A 22,037-nucleotide genomic window follows, 5' to 3' on the forward strand; every position below is an offset into this window, starting at 1 on the left:
TTCCGACAGTGGAAAGCAAGTTCTTGGCCAAATGGCAAGGGCCATATGAGGTTGTCGAGAAACTTGGTGAAGTAAACTATAAAATTCACCAACCAGGAAGACGGAAACCATTCCAAGTATACCATGTCAACCTTATCAAGCCGTGGCAAGATAGAGAGCCGACAGTAACTCCATCGTTGTTAAGCAACCCAGAAGATGAGGTTGGAGCGGTTACTATAGCGGAGACGCTATCGGAGTCCCAGAAACAGCAATGCCGGGAGTTACTCCAGAAAAACAGGGACCTGTTTTCCGAGTTGCCTGGGTACACGAAGGTCATAGAGCATGAGGTCCTGACAGAGCCCCATGTGCGCGTGAACGTGAAGCCCTATAGAATTCCTGAGGCCCGTCGAGAAATAGTCTCCAAGGAAGTGGAGCGTATGTTGAAGCTTGGAGTCATTGAGGAATCCAAGAGCGGTTGGTCGAGCCCAATTGTCCTGGTCCCAAAACCTGATGGGGAGTGGAGATTTTGCAACGACTATAGGAAGTTGAATGAGGTCTCCAAGTTCGACGCATATCCCATGCCCCGAGTTGATGAGCTCATCGAAAGGCTTGGGCCCGCCAGGTACATAACCACCTTGGATTTGACGAAGGGGTATTGGCAGATCCCCATGGCACAGGAAGCCAAGGAGAAGACGGCGTTTTCTACACCAGATGGATGCTTCCAGTATGTCCGGATGCCATTTGGCCTACAGGGAGCTCCGGCCACCTTCCAAAGGGCTATGGATAGAGTCCTTGCACCCCACAAGGCATACGCTGCTGCGTACCTAGATGATATCGTCATCTTTAGCCCGGACTGGGAGAGTCATCTGGAGAAAGTCCAAGCGGTGTTTGATGCTATAAGAGAGGCCGGATTTACAATAAACCCGAAGAAGTGTGCATTGGGTAAAGAAGAAGCTAAGTACCTTGGATACATAGTGGGTCATGGAGAAATAAAACCCCAAATCAGTAAAGTGGAGGCAATTCAAACATGGCCAAAACCAGTTTCCAAGAAGCAAGTTAAAGCCTTCCTGGGAATCGTGGGATATTACAGGAGGTTCATCCCAAACTTCGCCACAATGGCGGCGCCTCTGACTGACCTGCTAAAAGGGACAAAATCAGTAATGGTTAAGTGGTCCGAAGAAACAGATTCAGCCTTCCAAGAAATGAAAGAGGCTTTATGTAAGCAACCCGTTCTGATGGCCCCAAACTTCAAGAAAGAGTTTATTCTTCAGACAGATGCCTCAGATGTTGGGGTGGGAGCAGTCCTTTCCCAAGAACTACATGGAGAGGAGCATCCTGTTCTCTATCTGAGTAGGAAGCTGTCCTCGTCTGAAAAGAACTACTCAGTCGTTGAAAAGGAGTGCTTGGCCATAAAATGGGCAGTCGACACATTACGGTACTATTTGCTGGGACGTAAATTTAGACTGATATCCGACCATGCCCCACTTAGGTGGATGAGGGAAACGAAGGGTAGAAATGCTAGGGTCACCCGTTGGTTCTTAGCCCTGCAGGACTTCTGTTTCCATGTGGAACATAGGGCCGGAAAGCTGCACGGTAATGCTGATGCCCTGTCAAGAATCCCTTGTCTAGTGGGAGAAAGTGCCAAGCCCCACGGCTTTAGGCAGAGGGGGGAGGTATGTAGCGTGGCTAAAGGATGTCTAATCGATGGGAGATATGTGTCTTATAGATGGCTTGTTGCTGTGATGTAACCATGGCTACCTATATGTGTTTCAGGACCTGTGGTGATGTCACAACCACATGTCTGGTCATGTGATGGGTTCTGGGTGTGGTTAGACATATAAAAGAAAGCCTAATGCTTAACACAGGTTGGTATGTGTGGAGGTGAAACCCTCCTGAGTGTGTTACGGCTTCAGGACTGAGCCGGATGAACTGGACACTTGTTTTTCTTTACCTGAACCAAAGGCTATTTGTTTTCTGTTGTTTGCCACATGGTTTATGAAGCAATAAACCCAGTGAACTTTAAAGGAACACGTCTCCTGAGTGTCAGCCGTCGCAGCTGAGTGAGTGAAATCCCTACAATACATACTACACACATACTACATACATACTACATACATACATACATACATACTACATACATACTACATACATACAGCATACTACATACATACTACATACAGTACATTCATGCATTACATACAATACATACATATAGTCATACAGTACATATAACATAGATTACATACTCACCATCACTTGTTACTTTGTTACCGAAGCCAGTTGTGGGACACTCGTTATTAATTGGACTACGGCAGACAGGTAATATACGGTTTATTATTTTATGTTTTTTGCAGGTGCTGAAGTATGGTAAGTATGGTTAAATGAAGAATATTAAAATACTTTTTCTGGCTGTGTCTTTATTTTTATTTTTTTAACTCTTTCAATGCAATAGGATCAATGATGGATAGGCATCATATTGACGCCTCTCCATTATTAACCTGGCTTAATGTCACCTTACAATAGCAAGGTGACATTAACCCCTTATTACCCTATATCCCACCGCTACATGGGAGTTGCTAGCTATAAAGTTGGCTTTCTCAGAGTGGAGACATCTTCTGGAGGGAGCTCGCTTTCCCTTCCAGGTGTTCACAGACCACAAGAACTTGGTATATTTACAGACAGCCCAGCGGCTAAATTCTCGTCAGGCTAGATGGTCCCTGTTCTTCTCCTGGTTCCATTTCACCCTCCATTTTCTTTCCGGGGAGAAGAACCTTCGTGCCGATGCTCTCTCTCGCTCTGTAGTGTCATCAGAGGAAGAGGAGCCTCGGCTTATTGACCCTCCAGAGAGCCTGAGAATTGTGGCTCCGGTTTCGCTAGAGTCTGTGCCCCCAGGCAAGACTCTTGTTCCATCTCAATTGCGACCGGAGGTACTCTCTTGGGCTCACTCGTCCAGGGTGGATGGACCTTTTGGTACCAAGAGGACATCTGAGCTCTTGGCGAGGACGTACTGGTGGCCGCATATGGCCCGTGACGTGGGGGACTATATTCGGGCGTGTGTCTCCTGCGCCAAGAATCGGTCTCCTCGGCAATGGCCTGCTGGGCAACTTTACCCCCTGCCGGTTGCAGACAGGCCCTGGGAGATGGTCGTAATGGACTTCGTGGTAGGCTTACTCAAGTCTTGTAGCTGTACAGTTATCTGGGTAGTCACCGACCATTTTTCTAAGATGGTGCACTTGGTTCCGCTTCCACGGTTACCTTCTGCACGGGTTTTAACGGCATTGTTCGTCAAACATGTTTTCCGTCTACATGGCATGCCTGACAAAATTGTCAGTGACCGAGGTCCTCAGTTTGCGTCTCAGTTCTGGAGAGAACTCTGTCATTACTCAGTATTGAGCTGAATCTCTCTTCTGCTTCTCATCCCGAGACGAATGGGTTGGTAGAGAGGGCCAACCAGACTCTGGTCATATACTTATGACATTTTGTCTCCGCAAGGCTGGATGACTGGGCATCTTTGCTACCTTGGGCAGAATTTGCTTTGAACAATGCCATAGCTGACTCTACCAGGCAGACTCCTTTTCTCCTTAATTATGGCAAGCATCCGCATGTTCCTGTGCCCATGACTGTGTCATCCACCGATTCTAGGGTGGCAGACAGGGCTGTGGAGGCATGTGACATTTGGGACCGCACACAGGATGCCATCCGAGCCTCCAAGGAGAGAATGAGGGTTTCTGCTGATGCACACCGGTGCACTGCTCCGACCTTTACTCCTCGTGACTTAGTGTGGCTCTCCGCCCGTAACATCAGGCAACTAGTTGAGTCCACTAAATTTGCACCTCCCTACATAGGCCCTTTCAAGGTTCTAGAACAGGTCAACCCTGTGGTCTACCGTTTGGCTATTCCTCCGCACCTTAGTATCACCGACACCTTTCATGTTTCTTCTCTCAAAGCCCGTCTATATTTCCTGGTTTTCCGAGTCATCTGCTGGGACATCGGGTTCACCCACGGATGAGTTTGAGGTGAATGCTATCGTGGGGTGCACGGTGGTACGTGGCAAGAAATATTATCTGGTGGACTGGAAGGGTCACGGCCCAGAGGACAGAACCTGGGAACCTGTGGAACACATTTGGGCTCCGTTCCTCGTTGCAGCCTTTGAGTGTAGCGAGGCCCAAAGAGGGGGGCCCTAGGAGGGGGGTAATGTTAGGAGTCGAGTTCCCGCTGCTGCACAGGGGGAATCTCGAGCCGTGTCTGCTGTGGTCTCCCATTCTGCATCAGCCGCAGTGGAGCCTGCTCAGCGGAGATGTTGGTCCCAGTGTCTCACTCAGCCTGATACTGTGCAAAGGGTTACTGCTGCCTTTTCAGGCTCTGCTATTGTACCCTGCACTGGTCTACGGCGAGCAGGCTTTCTGGGACTAAGTCCTGCTTTGCACACACTGAGAATGCCCAGGGTAAGATCTCTTAGTGGAGGTCTAGGGTCACATGCTCAGGTACTGCAGCGACTTCCATTGGTCCTCCAGGAAGGCCATCAAGTTCTGTGGCAGCCTTCCATTGGTCCTTCTTGGAAGGTCCTGTACATGCTGCAGCTATAAAAGGTTCGCATGGCCGAACGGCCATGCGCTAGTATCACCTCATGTCATGAGCTTGTTAATTGTGGTTGCGCCTGTATGTGTGTGTTCAGGGACCCGGCTGAAGCCCCTAGAATACTGGCACTCATTACAATTGTCCTCCACTGAACAAAGCTATGCCGCCTGTTTAGTCCTGTTATCAAATTTGAATTGCATTTAGCCTTCTTTTTTATTTTGGGCCTACTAACTGTGTCTGCGCCACTCATTACAATTGTCCTCCACTGAACAAAGTTAGGCCGCCTGTTTAGTCCTGTTACCAATTTTGAACTGCTTTTAGCCTACTTTTGTATTTTGGGCCTAATAACTGTGTCTGCACCACTCATTACAGTTGTCCTCCACTGAACAAAGCTATGCCGCCTGTTTAGTCCTGTTACCAATTTTGAACTGCATTTAGCCTACTTTATTATTTGGGCCTATATCTGTGTTTCCTCCTCATCCTGCCCATTGCCCAACCACTGCTAGATGAGTCTGGTGGTACATTGACCCAGACCACTACATTCCCCTTGCACTTTACACAGCCAGAATCTGACACTGCTGAAAGTCAGGTTCCCCTTCCCGCATACTATACCACCTTACATGGGGAAAAAGAGAAAGGTGCAGATGAAAGTGCAGGTTCCTTCATCAAGTGTGGGGGGCATACTCGTTGGTGACTTCACTGGCACAGGGCCCCTTATAGTACACAAAAGTGTCTCTGGCAGTGGGAGGCACCACCCGCCGTCAAACACACCGCCATACTATTAGGGGCCCTGTGCCAGTGCCAAGTGCCAACGAGTGAACCCCCTGCTTGCTCAGGATCACAGTACTTGCAAAGTTGAAATACTTACCTCTCCCTGCTCCACCGCCATGACATATTCCGCATTTCCTGGGCCCACAAAAATCTTGAGCCAGCCCTACCCCCCACAACTTTAGCCAAATGACCCCGTTTTCAATGCTTAACTATTATTATAAAGTAAATTAAGATTGACAAGCTTAAGAAATAAGAATTAATGTTTTTGGCATTAAAATGGGCACTGTAGGTGTTTTCCTGGCCTCCACTCATTGCTGACTTTGATTCCCCATTGACTTGCATTGGGTTTTGTGTTTCGGTCGGCCCCCGACTTTTCGAAATAATCGGCCGATTTCACCCGACTCGACTTTTGACAAAGTCAGGTTTCGCGAAACCCGACTCCATCCTAAAAAAGTAAAAGTCGCTCAACTTTACTACTCACGAGTGTTTATGTTAGGACTGGCGGAACGCACCAAGAGAGATGATATAGATGCGTTCGCAGTCCGGGGTCCACCGTGCAGGTGAAACCTGCTGCTAGGAAATGACAGACAATATGGCGGTATTCAAAAGTATACACGCGTGGGTTAAACCTCACCCAGCGTGAAGAAAGCGATCCTGTTGCGTCACAGGACCGCGGTACCGCACATAGAGCGCGAGCAAGTGGTCAGCGAACTAAACCCCAACAGGGATTGTAGTCCGATTAGACCCTTGCTGGCACTACACCGCTACTGGGTGTGAAAGGAATTATATAATTAAGGCACCGAAGTGCGAACTGTGCCGTGCTGGCAGGCACCACTAAGCACCCAGACGTGGGTCAGGAAGCGCACACTGGCGCAAGGCACCGCACTGGCGGTCACAGCAGTAGACGCTGACAAGTGTGTGACACGTTGAGTGATAAGTCGGGCGCTAGATAGCAGCCATACTCCATACGCGAACAATCATACAATAGGGTAGGGGTATTTAAAGAACGACTTGCACTCACAACAAACACACGTATTAAATTGTACACTAGCGCATGGCCGTGCGGTCATACGCAGTTTATATAGTTGCAGGACAGGAAGCGGCCACAGAAACTTTGCCCTTCCAAGACCTGCCAAGAGGACCAATAGAATGCGCTGCAGAGTCTGAGCACATGACCCTCGATCTCCAACGGGAGATCTTGCCCTGGGCATGCTCAGTGTGCGCAGACAAGGACTTAGTCCCAGAGAAGTCCACTCGCTGCTGACCAGTATAGGCTTTACAGGCAGAAGCTGGAGAAGCAGCAGTAACTCTTCTCACAGAGTCAGACTGAGCGAGACGCTGGGATCGACGTCCCTGTTAAGCAGGTTCCACTGCGGCTGGAGGAGAATGGGAGACCGCTAGCGGAGACGGATCGAGATTCCCCCTGTGCAGCAGAGGAAACTCGACTCCTAACATTACCCCCCCTCCTAGGGCCCCCCCTTCCTTGGGCCTCGCTACGTTCAAAGGCAGCAATGAGCTGTGGGGCCCGAATGTTTTCAGCAGGCTCCCATGACCTGTTCTCTGGACCATAACCCTTCCAATCCACCAGATAGAACTTTTTGCCGCGTACCACCTTACACCCCAAAATAGCGTTCACCTCGTAATCGTCCGTAGACGAACCCGATGTCCCGGCAGATGACTCGGAAAACCGGGACATGTATACAGGTTTCAAGAGGGACACATGAAAGGTGTCGGTGATACCCAAGCGTGGAGGAAGAGCCAGGCGCTAGACCACAGGATTAACCTGTTCGAGAACCTTGAAGGGACCCAAGTAGCGAGGCGCAAACTTAGTGGACTCAACTCGCAGCCTGATGTTACGGGCGGAGAGCCACACCAAGTCGCCAGGAGCAAAGGTCGGAGCGGGGCGCCGATGAACATCGGCGGAGGACCTCATTCTCTCCTTGGAAGCCCGAATGGCATCCTGAGTGCGATCCCAAATGTCCCGTGCCTCCACAGCCCAGTCTGCCACCCTGGAATCGGCGGAAGACACGGGCATGGGCACAGGTACCCGCGGATGCTGACCATAGTTAAGGAGGAATGGGGTCTGTCCAGTGGAGTCAGCTACAGCATTGTTAAGAGCAAACTCCGCCCACGGTAGCAAAGATGCCCAGTCATCTTGTTTAGCAGAGACAAAATGTCGCAGATATGTGACCAAGGTCTGGTTGGCTCTCTCCACCAACCCATTCGTCTCGGGATGATATGCCGAAGAGAGATTCAACTCGATACTGAGAAGGCGACAAAGCTCTCTCCAGAACCGAGACGCAAACTGGGGACCCCGGTCACTGACAATTTTGTCTGGCATACCGTGAAGACGGAAGATGTGTTTAACAAACAATGCTGCCAAGGCCCGTGCAGAAGGTAGCCGGGGAAGCGGCACCAAATGCACCATTTTAGAAAAATGGTCGGTGATAACCCAAATGACAGTACAGCCACGTGACTTGGGCAAACCCACCACAAAGTCCATCCCGACCATCTCCCAGGGCCTGTCTGCCACCGGCAGAGGGTATAACAACCCAGCTGGCCGTTGACGGAGAGACTTATTTTTGGCACAAGAGACACATGCCCGAACGTAGTCTCCAACGTCACGAACCATATGTGGCCACCAATACATTCTCGCCAACAACTCAGATGTCCTCTTTGCCCCAAAGTGTCCACCCACTCTGGACGAATGAGCCCACGAGAGAACCTCCGGACGCAAATTGATGGGGACAAAAGTCTTGCCCGGAGGCACAGACTCAAGCGAAACCGGAGCTACGGTTCTCAGACTCTCTGAAGGGACAATGAGCCGAGGCTCGTCCTCCTCCTCCACAGTTGACACCAGGGAGCGAGAGAGAGCATCAGCACGAATGTTCTTCTCCCCGGCGAGATAATGTAGAGTGAAGTGGAACCGGGAGAAAAACAAGGACCATCTGGCCTGACGAGAATTCAGCCGCTGGGCTGTCTGTAAATAGACCAAATTCTTGTGGTCCGTGAAGACTTGGAATGGGAACCGAGCACCCTCCAAGAGATGTCTCCATTCCGAAAAGGCCAACTTCATTGCCAGCAACTCCCTATCCCCGATGGAGTAATTTCTCTCCGCTGGTGAGAAGGTTTTTGAGAAGAAGAAGCATGGATGCTTCCGACCTTGAGCATCCTTTTGATAGAGGACTGCTCCTGCACCAACAGAAGAGGCATCCACCTCCATTAGGAATGGCTTATCCACATCGGGACGATGTAAGATGGGAGCGCTAGCAAAGTGGGACTTAATAGAAGTGAAGGCCTTGGAGACCTCTTCGGACCACGATTTAGGATTCGCTCCCTTCTTGGTGAGGGATACCAAGGGAGCTACCAGGGTTGAGAAGTGGGGGATAAACTGACGATAGTAATTTATGAACCCCATAAAGCGCTGCACCGCTTTCAGAGAATGGGGTTCCTGCCAGTCCATCACTGCCTGTAGTTTGGCAGGATCCATAGCCAATCCCTGGGCCGAGATGATGTAGCCCAGGAAAGGTAAAGACTCCTGCTCAAACATACACTTCTCCAATTTGGCATAGAGGGAGTTTGCCCGTAGGAGGTCGAAGACTTTGCAAACATCTCTCCGGTGGGAGTCAATATCTGGAGAGTAGATAAGAATATCATCCAGATAGACTACGACCAAGGTGGAAAGCATATCCCGGAAGATATCATTCACAAAGTCTTGGAAAACGGCTGGGGCCTTACAGAGCCCGAAGGGCATCACCAGATATTCATAGTGCCCATCCCTGGTGTTAAAGGCCGTCTTCCATTCGTCTCCCTCACGGATGCGAATCAGGTTGTAAGCACCCCGCAAATCTAATTTAGTAAATACCCTTGCTCCCCGAAGTCTATCGAATAACTCAGATATCAAGGGCAAAGGATACTTATTCTTAACGGTGATGGCGTTAAGACCCCTGTAGTCTATGCATGGGCGCAATTCCCCATTCTTCTTCTGCACGAAGAAGAACCCTGCCCCAGCAGGTGACACTGACTTCCTAATGAATCCTCTTGCCAGATTTTCCCGGATGTACTGTGACATTGCCTCCATCTCCGGGAGACATAGCGGATAAACTCGACCCCGGGGAGGCTCAGCACCAGGCAAGAGATCAATAGGACAGTCATAGGGGCGATGAGGCGGAAGGACCTCCGCCGCCTTTTTGGAGAACACGTCTGCATAAGACCAATACTGCTTGGGGAGAGAGGATAGATCTGCGGGTACCTCAGTAGTAGCAACCTGAACGCACTCCCTCTGACACCTACCCCCACAAGATTCTCCCCAACCCAGAATTCTGCCTGAGGACCACTCGATATGAGGAGAGTGGTACCGTAGCCAAGGTATTCCCAACAGGACCTCATCAATTCCCTCTGGAATGACGAGCAGAGAAATAATCTCCTGATGAGATGGCGACATGGACAGAGTAAAAGGAATGGGTTGGTGTGTTATCTGTGCGGGGAGTGTCGACCCATTCACCACTCGCACCGTTACTGGTTGAGCAAGCATAACCAGGGGTATTGCGTGACGTTGGGCAAAGGCAGAAGACATAAAATCGCCCTCCGCCCCAGAATCCACGCAGAGCTCTACCGAGTGGGAGAATGAGCCAATAGTAATTGTCCCCTTAAAGGACAACTTAGAGGCAAACGTCGCCGTGTCTAGTGTACCTCCACCTACTACCACTAGACGCTGACGTTTCCTCGACCGCTGAGGACATCTGGTGGCTAGATGTCCTGACTGCTGGCAAACATGACAGACCCTGAGTGCACAAGCGGTCCGGGACTTAGATCCTGCTTGTGACACTTCCCTGGCCTCATGTGACTCAGGAACCAGGACCGGAAATTCCAGAGGTTTGGCCAAAGTAGGAGCCAGCCGAAACCTCTGCCTACACTGGGCTCGCTCTAACCTCCGCTCGTTAAAACGGAGGTCAATTCGAGTGGAGACAGTTATTAACTCCTCCAGTGTGGCAGGAATCTCCCTAGTGGCCAGAGCGTCCTTTACGTGGTCAGCCAAGCCCCTCCAAAATATGGGGATAAGAGCTTTATCCGACCAATCCAGCTCAGATGCTAAGGTGCGGAATTGGACGGCAAAATGACTGACCAAGGACTCACCCTGAGTTAATGCCAGCAATTGGAGCGCAGTATCATGGGTGACTTGAGGTGCTAAAAAGACCTGTTTCAGAGCGCTCAGAAACAGCGGAGCACTCTGCACCACATGATCGCCACGCTCCCACAGCGGCGTAGCCCATTCCAACGCCCTGTTCGACAATGGAGACAGAATAAATCCCACCTTAGCCCGCTCTGTGGGAAAACGTGTAGCCAGGAGCTCGAGGTGAATAGAGCACTGACTCACAAATCCCCTACAAAACTTGCTATCACCAGAAAATTTTTCTGGCAGCGGGAGGCGAGATAATGTCGGAACAGGGGTGGCAATGGACATAGTAGCTGCAGCCATGCTGGCAGCCTGTACAGCTACTGCAGTAACATCCACAGCTGAGGTCGCGCTCTCGAGAGCCGCCAACCTACACTCCAGCTGCTGGATATGCCGCAGAGATTGCTGATTGTCTGTCATCACTAGCCAGACCCTGGCGCTAGTGTAATGTTAGGACTGGCGGAACGCACCAAGAGAGATGATATAGATGCGTTCGCAGTCCGGGGTCCACCGTGCAGGTGAAACCTGCTGCTAGGAAATGACAGACAATATGGCGGTATTCAAAAGTATACACGCGTGGGTTAAACCTCACCCAGCGTGAAGAAAGCGATCCTGTTGCGTCACAGGACCGCGGTACCGCACATAGAGCGCGAGCAAGTGGTCAGCGAATTAAACCCCAACAGGGATTGTAGTCCGATTAGACCCTTGCTGGCACTACACCGCTACTGGGTGTGAAAGGAATTATATAATAAAGGCACCGAAGTGCAAACTGTGCCGTGCTGGCAGGCACCACTAAGCACCCAGACGTGGGTCAGGAAGCGCACACTGGCGCGTGGCACCGCACTGGCGGTCACAGCAGTAGACGCTGACACGTGTGTGACACGTTGAGTGATAAGTCGGGCGCTAGATAGCAGCCATACTCCATACGCGAACAATCATACAATAGGGTAGGGGTATTTAAAGAACGACTTGCACTCACAACAAACACACGTATTAAATTGTACACTAGCGCATGGCTGTGCGGTCATGCGCAGTTTACATAGTAACATAGTAACATAGTAACATAGTTAGTAAGGCCGAAAAAAGACATTTGTCCATCCAGTTCAGCCTATATTCCATCATAATAAATCCCCAGATCTACGTCCTTGTACAGAACCTAATAATTGTATGATACAATATTGTTCTGCTCCAGGAAGACATCCAGGCCTCTCTTGAACCCCTCGACTGAGTTCGCCATCACCACCTCCTCAGGCAAGCAATTCCAGATTCTCACTGCCCTAACAGTAAAGAATCCTCTTCTATGTTGGTGGAAAAACCTTCTCTCCTCCAGACGCAAAGAATGCCCCCTTGTGCCCGTCACCTTCCTTGGTATAAACAGATCCTCAGCGAGATATTTGTATTGTCCCCTTATATACTTATACATGGTTATTAGATCGCCCCTCAGTCGTCTTTTTTCTAGACTAAATAATCCTAATTTCGCTAATCTATCTGGGTATTGTAGTTCTCCCATCCCCTTTATTAATTTTGTTGCCCTCCTTTGTACTCTCTCTAGTTCCATTATATCCTTCCTGAGCACCGGTGCCCAAAACTGGACACAGTACTCCATGTGCGGTCTAACTAGGGATTTGTACAGAGGCAGTATAATGCTCTCATCATGTGTATCCAGACCTCTTTTAATGCACCCCATGATCCTGTTTGCCTTGGCAGCTGCTGCCTGGCACTGGCTGCTCCAGGTAAGTTTATCATTAACTAGGATCCCCAAGTCCTTCTCCCTGTCAGATTTACCCAGTGGTTTCCCGTTCAGTGTGTAATGGTGATATTGATTCCCTCTTCCCATGTGCATAACCTTACATTTATCATTGTTAAACCTCATCTGCCACCTTTCAGCCCAAGTTTCCAACTTATCCAGATCCATCTGTAGCAGAATACTATCTTCTCTTGTATTAACTGCTTTACATAGTTTTGTATCATCTGCAAATATCGATATTTTACTGTGTAAACCTTCTACCAGATCATTAATGAATATGTTGAAGAGAACAGGTCCCAATACTGACCCCTGCGGTACCCCACTGGTCACAGCGACCCAGTTAGAGACTATACCATTTATAACCACCCTCTGCTTTCTATCACTAAGCCAGTTACTAACCCATTTACACACATTTTCCCCCAGACCAAGCATTCTCATTTTGTGTACCAACCTCTTGTGCGGCACGGTATCAAACGCTTTGGAAAAATCGAGATATACCACGTCCAATGACTCACCGTGGTCCAGCCTATAGCTTACCTCTTCATAAAAACTGATTAGATTGGTTTGACAGGAGCGATTTCTCATAAACCCATGCTGATATGGAGTTAAACAGTTATTCTCATTGAGATAATCCAGAATAACATCCCTCAGAAACCCTTCAAATATTTTACCAACAATAGAGGTTAGACTTACTGGCCTATAATTTCCAGGTTCACTTTTAGAGCCCTTTTTGAATATTGGCACCACATTTGCTATGCGCCAGTCCTGCGGAACAGACCCTGTCGCTATAGAGTCCCTAAAAATAAGAAATAATGGTTTATCTATTACATTACTTAGTTCTCTTAGTACTCGTGGGTGTATGCCATCCGGACCCGGAGATTTATCTATTTTAATCTTATTTAGCCGGTTTCGCACCTCTTCTTGGGTTAGATTGGTGACCCTTAATATAGGGTTTTCATTGTTTCTTGGGATTTCACCTAGCATTTCATTTTCCACCGTGAATACCGTGGAGAAGAAGGTGTTTAATATGTTAGCTTTTTCCTCGTCATCTACAACCATTCTTTCCTCACTATTTTTTAAGGGGCCTACATTTTCAGTTTTTATTCTTTTACTATTGATATAGTTGAAGAACAGTTTGGGATTAGTTTTACTCTCCTTAGCAATGTGCTTCTCTGTTTCCTTTTTGGCAGCTTTAATTAGTTTTTTAGATAAAGTATTTTTCTCCCTATAGTTTTTTAGAGCTTCAATGGTGCCATCCTGCTTTAGTAGTGCAAATGCTTTCTTTTTACTGTTAATTGCCTGTCTTACTTCTTTGTTTAGCCACATTGGGTTTTTCCTATTTCTAGTCCTTTTATTCCCACAAGGTATAAACCGCTTACACTGCCTATTTAGGATGTTCTTAAACATTTCCCATTTATTATCTGTATTCTCATTTCTGAGGATATTGTCCCAGTCTACCAGATTAAGGGCATCTCTAAGCTGTTCAAACTTTGCCTTCCTAAAGTTCAGTGTTTTTGTGACTCCCTGACAAGTCCCCCTAGTGAAAGACAGGTGAAACTGCACAATATTGTGGTCGCTATTTCCTAAATGCCCAACCACCTGCAGATTTGTTATTCTGTCAGGTCTATTAGATAGTATTAGGTCTAAAAGTGCTGCTCCTCTGGTTGGATTCTGCACCAATTGTGAAAGATAATTTTTCTTGGTTATTAGCAGAAACCTGTTGCCTTTATGGGTTTCACAGGTTTCTGTTTCCCAGTTAATATCCGGGTAGTTAAAGTCCCCCATAACCAGGACCTCATTATGGGTTACAGCTTCATCTATCTGCTTTAGAAGTAGACTTTCCATGCTTTCTGTTATATTTGGGGGTTTGTAACAGACCCCAATGAGAATTTTGTTACCATTTTTCCCTCCATGAATTTCAACCCATATGGACTCGACATCCTCATTCCCTTCGCTAATATCCTCCCTTAAAGTGGACTTTAGACAAGACTTTACATAGAGACAAACCCCTCCTCCTCTCCAATTTTTACGATCCTTTCTAAACAGACTGTAACCCTGTAAGTTAACTGCCCAGTCATAGCGTTCATCTAACCATGTCTCGGTTATTCCCACTATGTCAAAGTTACCTGTAGATATTTCTGCTTCTAGTTCTTCCATCTTGTTTGTCAGGCTTCTGGCGTTTGCGAGCATGCAGTTTAGAGGATTTTGTTTTGTTCCAATCTCCTCACTGTGGATTGTTTTAGAAATGTTCTTACCTCCCTTCTGAGTATGTTTTCCTGGGTCGTCTTTGTTCGAGTCTAATGTTTTTCTTCCCGTCCCCTCTTCTTCTAGTTTAACGCCCTCCTGATGAGTGTAGCGAGTCTTCTGGCGAATGTGTGTTTCCCAGGTTTGTTGAGGTGTAGTCCGTCTCTGGCGAGGAGTCCATCATACCAGTAATTCACACCGTGGTCCAGGAATCCAAATCCTTGTTGTCTGCACCATCGTCTTAGCCAGTTGTTTGCATCAAGGATCCTGTTCCATCTCCTGGTGCCATGCCCATCTACTGGAAGGATAGAAGAAAAAACTACCTGTGCATCCAGTTCCTTTACTTTCTTCCCCAACTCTTCAAAGTCCTTGCAGATTGTCGGTAGGTCCTTCCTTGCCGTGTCATTGGTGCCAACATGTATCAGAAGAAATGGGTGGACGTCCTTGGAGCTGAAGAGCTTTGGTATCCTATCGGTCACATCCTTGATCATCGCACCTGGAAGGCAGCATACTTCTCTTGCAGTTATGTCCGGTCTGCAGATGGCTGCTTCTGTGCCTCTCAGTAGTGAGTCTCCCACCACCACCACTCTTCGTTGCTTCTTGGCTGTACTTTTTGCTGTCACTTGTTGCTGTGTGCCCTTTTCTTTTTTGCTTGCTGGTATTGCTTCATTCTTAGGTGTGCCATCTTCATCCTCTACAAAGATTTGATATCGGTTCTTCAGTTGTGTGGTTGGTGATTTCTCCATGGTCTTCTTGCTTCTTTTGGTCACATGCTTCCACTCATCTGCTTTTGGAGGTTCTCTGACACTTTTTGCACCTTCTGTGACCAGTAGAGATGCTTCTGTTCTGTCTAGAAAGTCTTCATTCTCTTTGATGAGTTTCAAAGTTGCTATTCTTTCTTCCAGACCCCGCACCTTTTCTTCTAAAAGGGCCACTAGTTTATATAGTTGCAGGACAGGAAGCGGCCACAGAAACTTTGCCCTTCCAAGACCTGCCAAGAGGACCAATAGAATGCGCTGCAGAGTCTGAGCACATGACCCTCGATCTCCAACGGGAGATCTTGCCATGGGCATGCTCAGTGTGCGCAGACAAGGACTTAGTCCCAGAGAAGTCTACTCGCTGCTGACCAGTATAGGCTTTACAGGCAGAAGCTGGAGAAGCAGCAGTAACTCTTCTCACAGAGTCAGACTGAGCGAGACGCTGGGATTGACGTCCCTGCTGAGCAGGCTCCACTGCGGCTGGAGGAGAATGGGAGACCGCAGCGGAGATGGATCGAGATTCCCCCTATGCAGCAGAGGAAACTCGACTCCTAACAGTTTACTTACCAAAGTGCAAACGTTGTTTCAAATAATATATTTACCTATCTTCGTTGCTCCAATCATAAAGAATTCAACATGTACACCCGCCACCTGAATACAGCGGCCAATTGTACGGGCCTGTTGGTCGTGACTCTGCCTGGGTTTTCTGATCACATCCAATTTTGTAAAGGCCTTTTTTTAATTGTTTTTTACTCTTCATTTTTTAAGAGAAAAAAAACTACATAATCCTGAGTTTTACTCAAGTTTATTTGTGATTCGACATTGGCAGCTAATGAGAGATGTGTGTCACTTACAGTCGACCTTTGAAGAATCAACCAAATTGGTCAATAAAATTTATCTTTGAAAGAAGCTTCATTATCAGGCAAGAGGAGAAGGAGAAAGAACATCAATTTCCATCTGTTCAGCATCACCCTGCTTTTGTTTGGGACTCTGAAAGTCCATTTCACTTGCATTGTGGTTATGATAATTAAACTATTAGGCCCATGGTGGGCATGCAACACTGTACGCTGCATCACTTTTGGATGGACAGGATGTTAGGAGTCGAGTTCCTGCCGCTGCACAGGGGGAATCTCGAGCCGCGTCTGCTGCTGTCTCCCATTCTGCATCAGCTGCAGTGGAGCCTGCTCAGCGGAGACGTCGGTCCCAGTGTCTCACTCAGCCTGATACTGTGCAAAGGGTTACTGCTGCCTTTTCAGGCTCTGCTATTGTACCCTGCACTGGTCTACGGCGAGCAGGCTTTCTGGGACTAAGTCCTGCTTAGCACACACTGAGCATGCCCAGGGTAAGATCTCTCAGTGGAGGACTAGTGTCACATGCTCAGGTACTGTAGCGACTTCCATTGGTCATCCAGGAAGGCCCTGTACCTGATCAAGTTCTGTGGCAGCCTTCCATTGGTCCTTCTTGGAAGGTCCTGTACATGCTGCAGCTATAAAAGTTTTGCATGGCCGCACGGCCATGCGCTAGTATCACCTCATGTCATGAGCTTGTTATTTGTGGTCGCGCCTGTATGTGTGTGTTCAGGGACCCGGCTGAAATAAGCCCCTAGAACACCGGCTCCTCCGGTGAGGACTGTTTGTATGCTTTTCTGGGTGCGTGACCACTGACTGCCTCCAGCTCAGCAGTTAGCTGTGTTCCCCTGTTACGCTAACAGGGCACAGCATCTTATTTCTAGCGACTCTGTGGAGTTATCAGAGTTCGCTTATACCGCCATATAGCGCCGCCATTTGCCAGCAGCAGGTTCCTCTCCTTCACGGTGGACCCCGGGTTGCGAACGCACCTATTTATACATATATATATATATACTCGGTGCATTCCGCCAACCCTAACATAATACTAGCACCAGGGTCTGGCTAGTAAATGGCGGACAAACAGCAATCCTTGCGGTACATCCAGCAGCTGGAGGGTAGGTTGGCGGCTCTCGAACTAAAGATCGCAAATTTTGACTCATCAGACCAAAGCACAGATTTCCACTGGTCTAATGTTCATTCCTTGTGTTCTTTAGCCCAAACAAGTCTCTTCTGCTTGTTTCCTGTCCTTAGCAGTGGTTTCCTAGCAGCTATTTTACCATGAAGGCCTGCTGCACTAAGTCTCCTCTTAACAGAGATGTGTCTGCTGCTAGAACTCTGTGTGGCATTGGCCTGGTCTCTAATCTGAGCTGCTGTTACCCTGCGATTTCTGAGACTGGTGACTCGGATAAACATCCTCAGAAGCAGAGGTGACTCTTGGTCTTCCTTTCCTGGGCGGTCCTCATGTGAGCCAGTTTGTTTGTAGCGCTTGATGGTTTTTGCCACTGCACTTGGGGACACTTTCAAAGTTTTCCCAATTTTTTGGACTGACTGACCTTCATTTCTTAAAGTAATGATGGCCACTGTTTTTTTTTTACTTAACTGCTTTTTTCTTGCCATAATACAAAATCTAAAAGTCTATTCAGTAGGACTATCAGCTGTGTATCCACCAGACTTCTGCACAACACAACTGATGGCCCCAACCTCATTTATAAGGCAAGAAATCCCACTTATTAAACCTGACAGGGCACCCCTGTGAAGTGAAAACCATTCCCGGTGACTACCTCTTGAAGCTTATCAAGAGAATGCCAAGAGTGTGCAAAGCAGTCATCAAAGCAAAAGGTGGCTACTTTGAAGAACCTAGAATATAAGACATAATTTCAGTTGTTTCAACTTTTTTGTTAAGTATATAATTCCACGTGTTAATTCATAGTTTTGATGCCTTCAGTGTGAATGTACAATTTTCGTCTGTACTGTACATATATACATGATAAAGTCACAATAGTGCATAATCATTACATAATAATAATACATATGTGAACAATGTGGAGAATGTGTCTTCAAAAAAGACATCCTTTTCTTTATCGGGGCAGCAAAACGATCCCATTGAGCTCCAAGTCGGCTGCAGATCAACCCATATGGATGGAATCGTGCAAATGGTATGGATTAAACATAAGTCACTGAAAAAAGACAAACAATGGTTAAAATCAAAATAAAATACAAAATGGTGGATTTATATGATTCATATATAGGAGAGGATATCTTGGCTGCCAGAGGAACATCTGATGTAGCCATGTTGAAGACCCTACCAATACATTTCTTGGCACACCACGGGTCCGATCCCAGTGTTTTGAAGGTGAGGGGTATTGATAGGATCCATGGTGGCATTAGGGGTGGGAATTTGAATCAACTACTGGGGCAATGTGAATGTAGGTGGATCGTTACACTTGATACGATAACACCTAAAGGGCTCAATGAAAAATTGAGCTTCTCCCCTTTCCTATAACCCACTTGACTCAAAGTGAACCATCCTTAGGATCTAAAATTCTAAAAATCTAATGACCCCTTTCCCCTCCCTTCTTCTTTTCCCCTCTCTTTTTCCGAATTTCTGATGTATAGCCACCACTCCTTCGTTCTCTGTGTGGAATGTATATAGATACATACATCTCTGTTCATTTTTCAAGATGTCTTACATTATTATGCGACTCCCTCTCCGTTCCTCTCCTATATATGAATCATATAAATCCACCATTTTGTATTTTATTTTGATTTTAACAATTGTTTTTCTTTTTTCAGTGACTTATGTTTAATCCATACCATTTGCACGATTCCATCCATATGGGTTGATCTGCGGCCGTTTTGGAACTCAATGTGATCGTTTTGCTGCCCCGATAAAGAAAAGGATGTCTTTTTTCAAGACACATTCTCCACATTGTTCACATATGTATTATTATTATTATGTAATAATTATGCACTATTGTCACTTTATCATGTATATATGTATATATCGTTTTTATTAAGTTTATATGTTTTTTTATGTTATACACAGCTTCAGTAATCACTTATTGATTACTGATTTAATCACATGTTGTTACATACCATTCATAATCAATCACAGGATGAGGGTAGCGATCCGGTCATTGCTTTATCTATTTGTTCTCCTACATATAATGGCCGCACTCATGGTCTCCATAAAGATGGCCACCGACAGTGCGCGCGTGCGCGTTGGGTCCCGGATTGATTCCTCCCCCTCCGCGACTATCTTCATTTGCCGTGCACGCATGTCCCTTGACATCAGACGGCGGAGTACCGCCTACATGCGAGCACAGTTCTGACGGCTGCGCGGTGGGTGGAACAGGGCCCCATTCGCGCGTGCGCCAGGAGTCGGGTGAAGTTCCGGTATGTGAGGTATTTATACCAGTGGGATCAATCAATGGCTAATACCCCCTTTTGAGAAAGCTAGGCGGAGAAACGCGTGTCAAGGGGCTGCTGAGAGCCGTACGTTTACATTATGGGTAAGCTTATGGGAATCACTGTCTGATTAATGAATTGGTAACACTGATGGAGTGTTAAAGCACTATACGTTGGCATTTGCACTTTATATTTACTTATGATTCCCATGCATTTCCCTGTGAATGTATTAGCTTCCCTGTAGGCTACTCAGCTTACCGGCATGTTTCCTTCTTGATTTCCTTCTATATTTGCTATGACAGCAGTTTACTGGATTTATGTGTTTTTTGTGTTTTCGTGGATATGACTTTTCGTAATAATAAAGTATTATTTTATTTTATTATGTTTTGTGGGACTGATTCACTCCTTTCTCTGGTTTTATATGTTTATTTGAGTTGTTCTTATAACCAGAGACATCTGGTCCTCTCGACCCCATTCTTTTGATGTGCTTATCGATTATTGTTTGGCCAGTGTCTCACTCAGCCTGATACTGTGCAAAGGTTTACTGCTGCCTTTTCAGGCTCTGCTATTGTACCCTGCACTGGTCTGCGGCGAGCAGGCTTTCTGGGACTAAGTCCTGCTTTGCACACACTGAGCATGCCCAGGGTAAGATCTCTCAGTGGAGGACTAGTGTCACATGCTCAGGTACTGCAGCGACTTCCATTGGTCCTCCAGGAAGGCCCTGTACCTGATCAAGTTCTGTGGCAGCCTTCCATTGGTCCTTTTTGGAAGGTCCTGTACATGTTGCAGCTATAAAAGGTTTGCATGGCCATGCACTAGTATCACCTCATGTCATGAGCTTGTTAATTGTGGTTGCGCCTGTATGTGTGTGTTCAGGGACCCGGCTGAAATAAGCCCCTAGAATACCGGCACCTCCGGTGAGGAGTATTGCATGAATGTATTCAGGGACCGGGCTGAAATAAGCCCCTAGAATACCGGCACCTCCGGTGAGGAGTATTGCATGAATGTATACAGGGACCCGGCTGAAATAAGCCCCTAGAATACCAGCACCTCCGGTGAGGACTGTTTGTATGCTTTTCTGGGTGCGTTACCACTGACTGCCTCCAGCTCAGCAGTTAGCTGTGTTCCCCTGTGACGCTAACAGGGCACAGTATCTTATTTCTAGCGACTCTGTGGAGGTAACAGAGTTCGCTTATACGGCCATATAGCACCATCATTTGCCAGCAGCAGGTTCCTCTTCTGCACGGTGGACCCCGGGTTGCGAACGCACCTATTTATACATATATATACTCGGTGCGTTCCGCTAACCCTTACAAAGGATGCTTTTTTAACATGCTGCTAAGCGATGACTATTGTTTAGCCAACTGTTAGACCCTTGCTAAAGCAAAATGGGAGACTTTTTCCCAGCTTCAGAAATAAAGTCTAAATTGGTTTTCTGCCAGAATAAGTTCGGTTACCTGCTCTTCAAAATGATCAGTGAGCAAATGACTGCCACCGCATGACTTACCATCAGAGCCCTCTGAGATCCACGCAGGCACACCTTTGTCAGTGTTAGGACTATGACAATTGCTCGAGGCAGCAGCAAAAAGACCTATAATATGTAACATATGATGGAGTAGATGTTTTTTTCTACCATTGTTACAACCAAGTGCTCATCAGAAAACACCGAGGCATCATTTGAACAGTCAGGTTAAATCGCATCTTTTTTATGCAGATACTCAGAGCCCTGATTCCATAGATTTATGGGTCAACAAATTGGATTAGTGGCAAGAACTGGCCTAGAATGCTTTAGGAATACTGCTTTGCCCAAGCTCCAGAGTTCTACCAGAGAGGGTATTCAGTGTGAATGGGTAGATTCGTCACACCAAAGTGGAGAAGGATACCTGCCTCATTCTGGAAAACCTAAAATTTGTCCAAAGTGCTAGACTGTACTACTGATGCTTGGAAACACACTCTCATGTTTTCGTAGCATCAGGAAACAACTCTGAATACAGGGATATTTTTTTACAGGCTTGATGACAAGCCAGAACTTCTTCACAATTAAAACATTGTTTTGTCTACAGAAAAAAGGGATAATTTTCAGATGGCTTGATAAAAAACTTTTATAATTGCTTATGTTTTTTTTTTTTATGTGGCCATCACATTCAAAACAGTACAGTACATCTTTTTTATCTCCTTATTAGAAGGATTATTTTTGGATGGTTTCGAAAAAAATATCTATTCTTCTTTAAGTTAACTACAAACTCTTTATGCCCTACGAAACAGGGAAAATTCTTGCACTCAACTGTCTGAAAATGCCCAATTTCTTCTATTTGCTCCACCAAAACAGACACAAATGCATGCACCTGCACTCTTAAAACTGATAATTTTTAGACTTTTTATACACCATTTGATGTTGCAGTGTGTTGTGAAATAAGTGGTTAGCTCTGGTTAACATTCGTTTGTCCCCAGCCTGTTAGGATGAAGTATTTTCAACATTAAAAAGGCTGCGTTCACATTACACAGTTCCAAATACTCTCAATTGACTC

This window comes from Ranitomeya imitator, chromosome 4 (genome assembly GCF_032444005.1).
Source record: "Ranitomeya imitator isolate aRanImi1 chromosome 4, aRanImi1.pri, whole genome shotgun sequence".
Taxonomy (NCBI): Eukaryota; Metazoa; Chordata; class Amphibia; order Anura; family Dendrobatidae; genus Ranitomeya; species Ranitomeya imitator.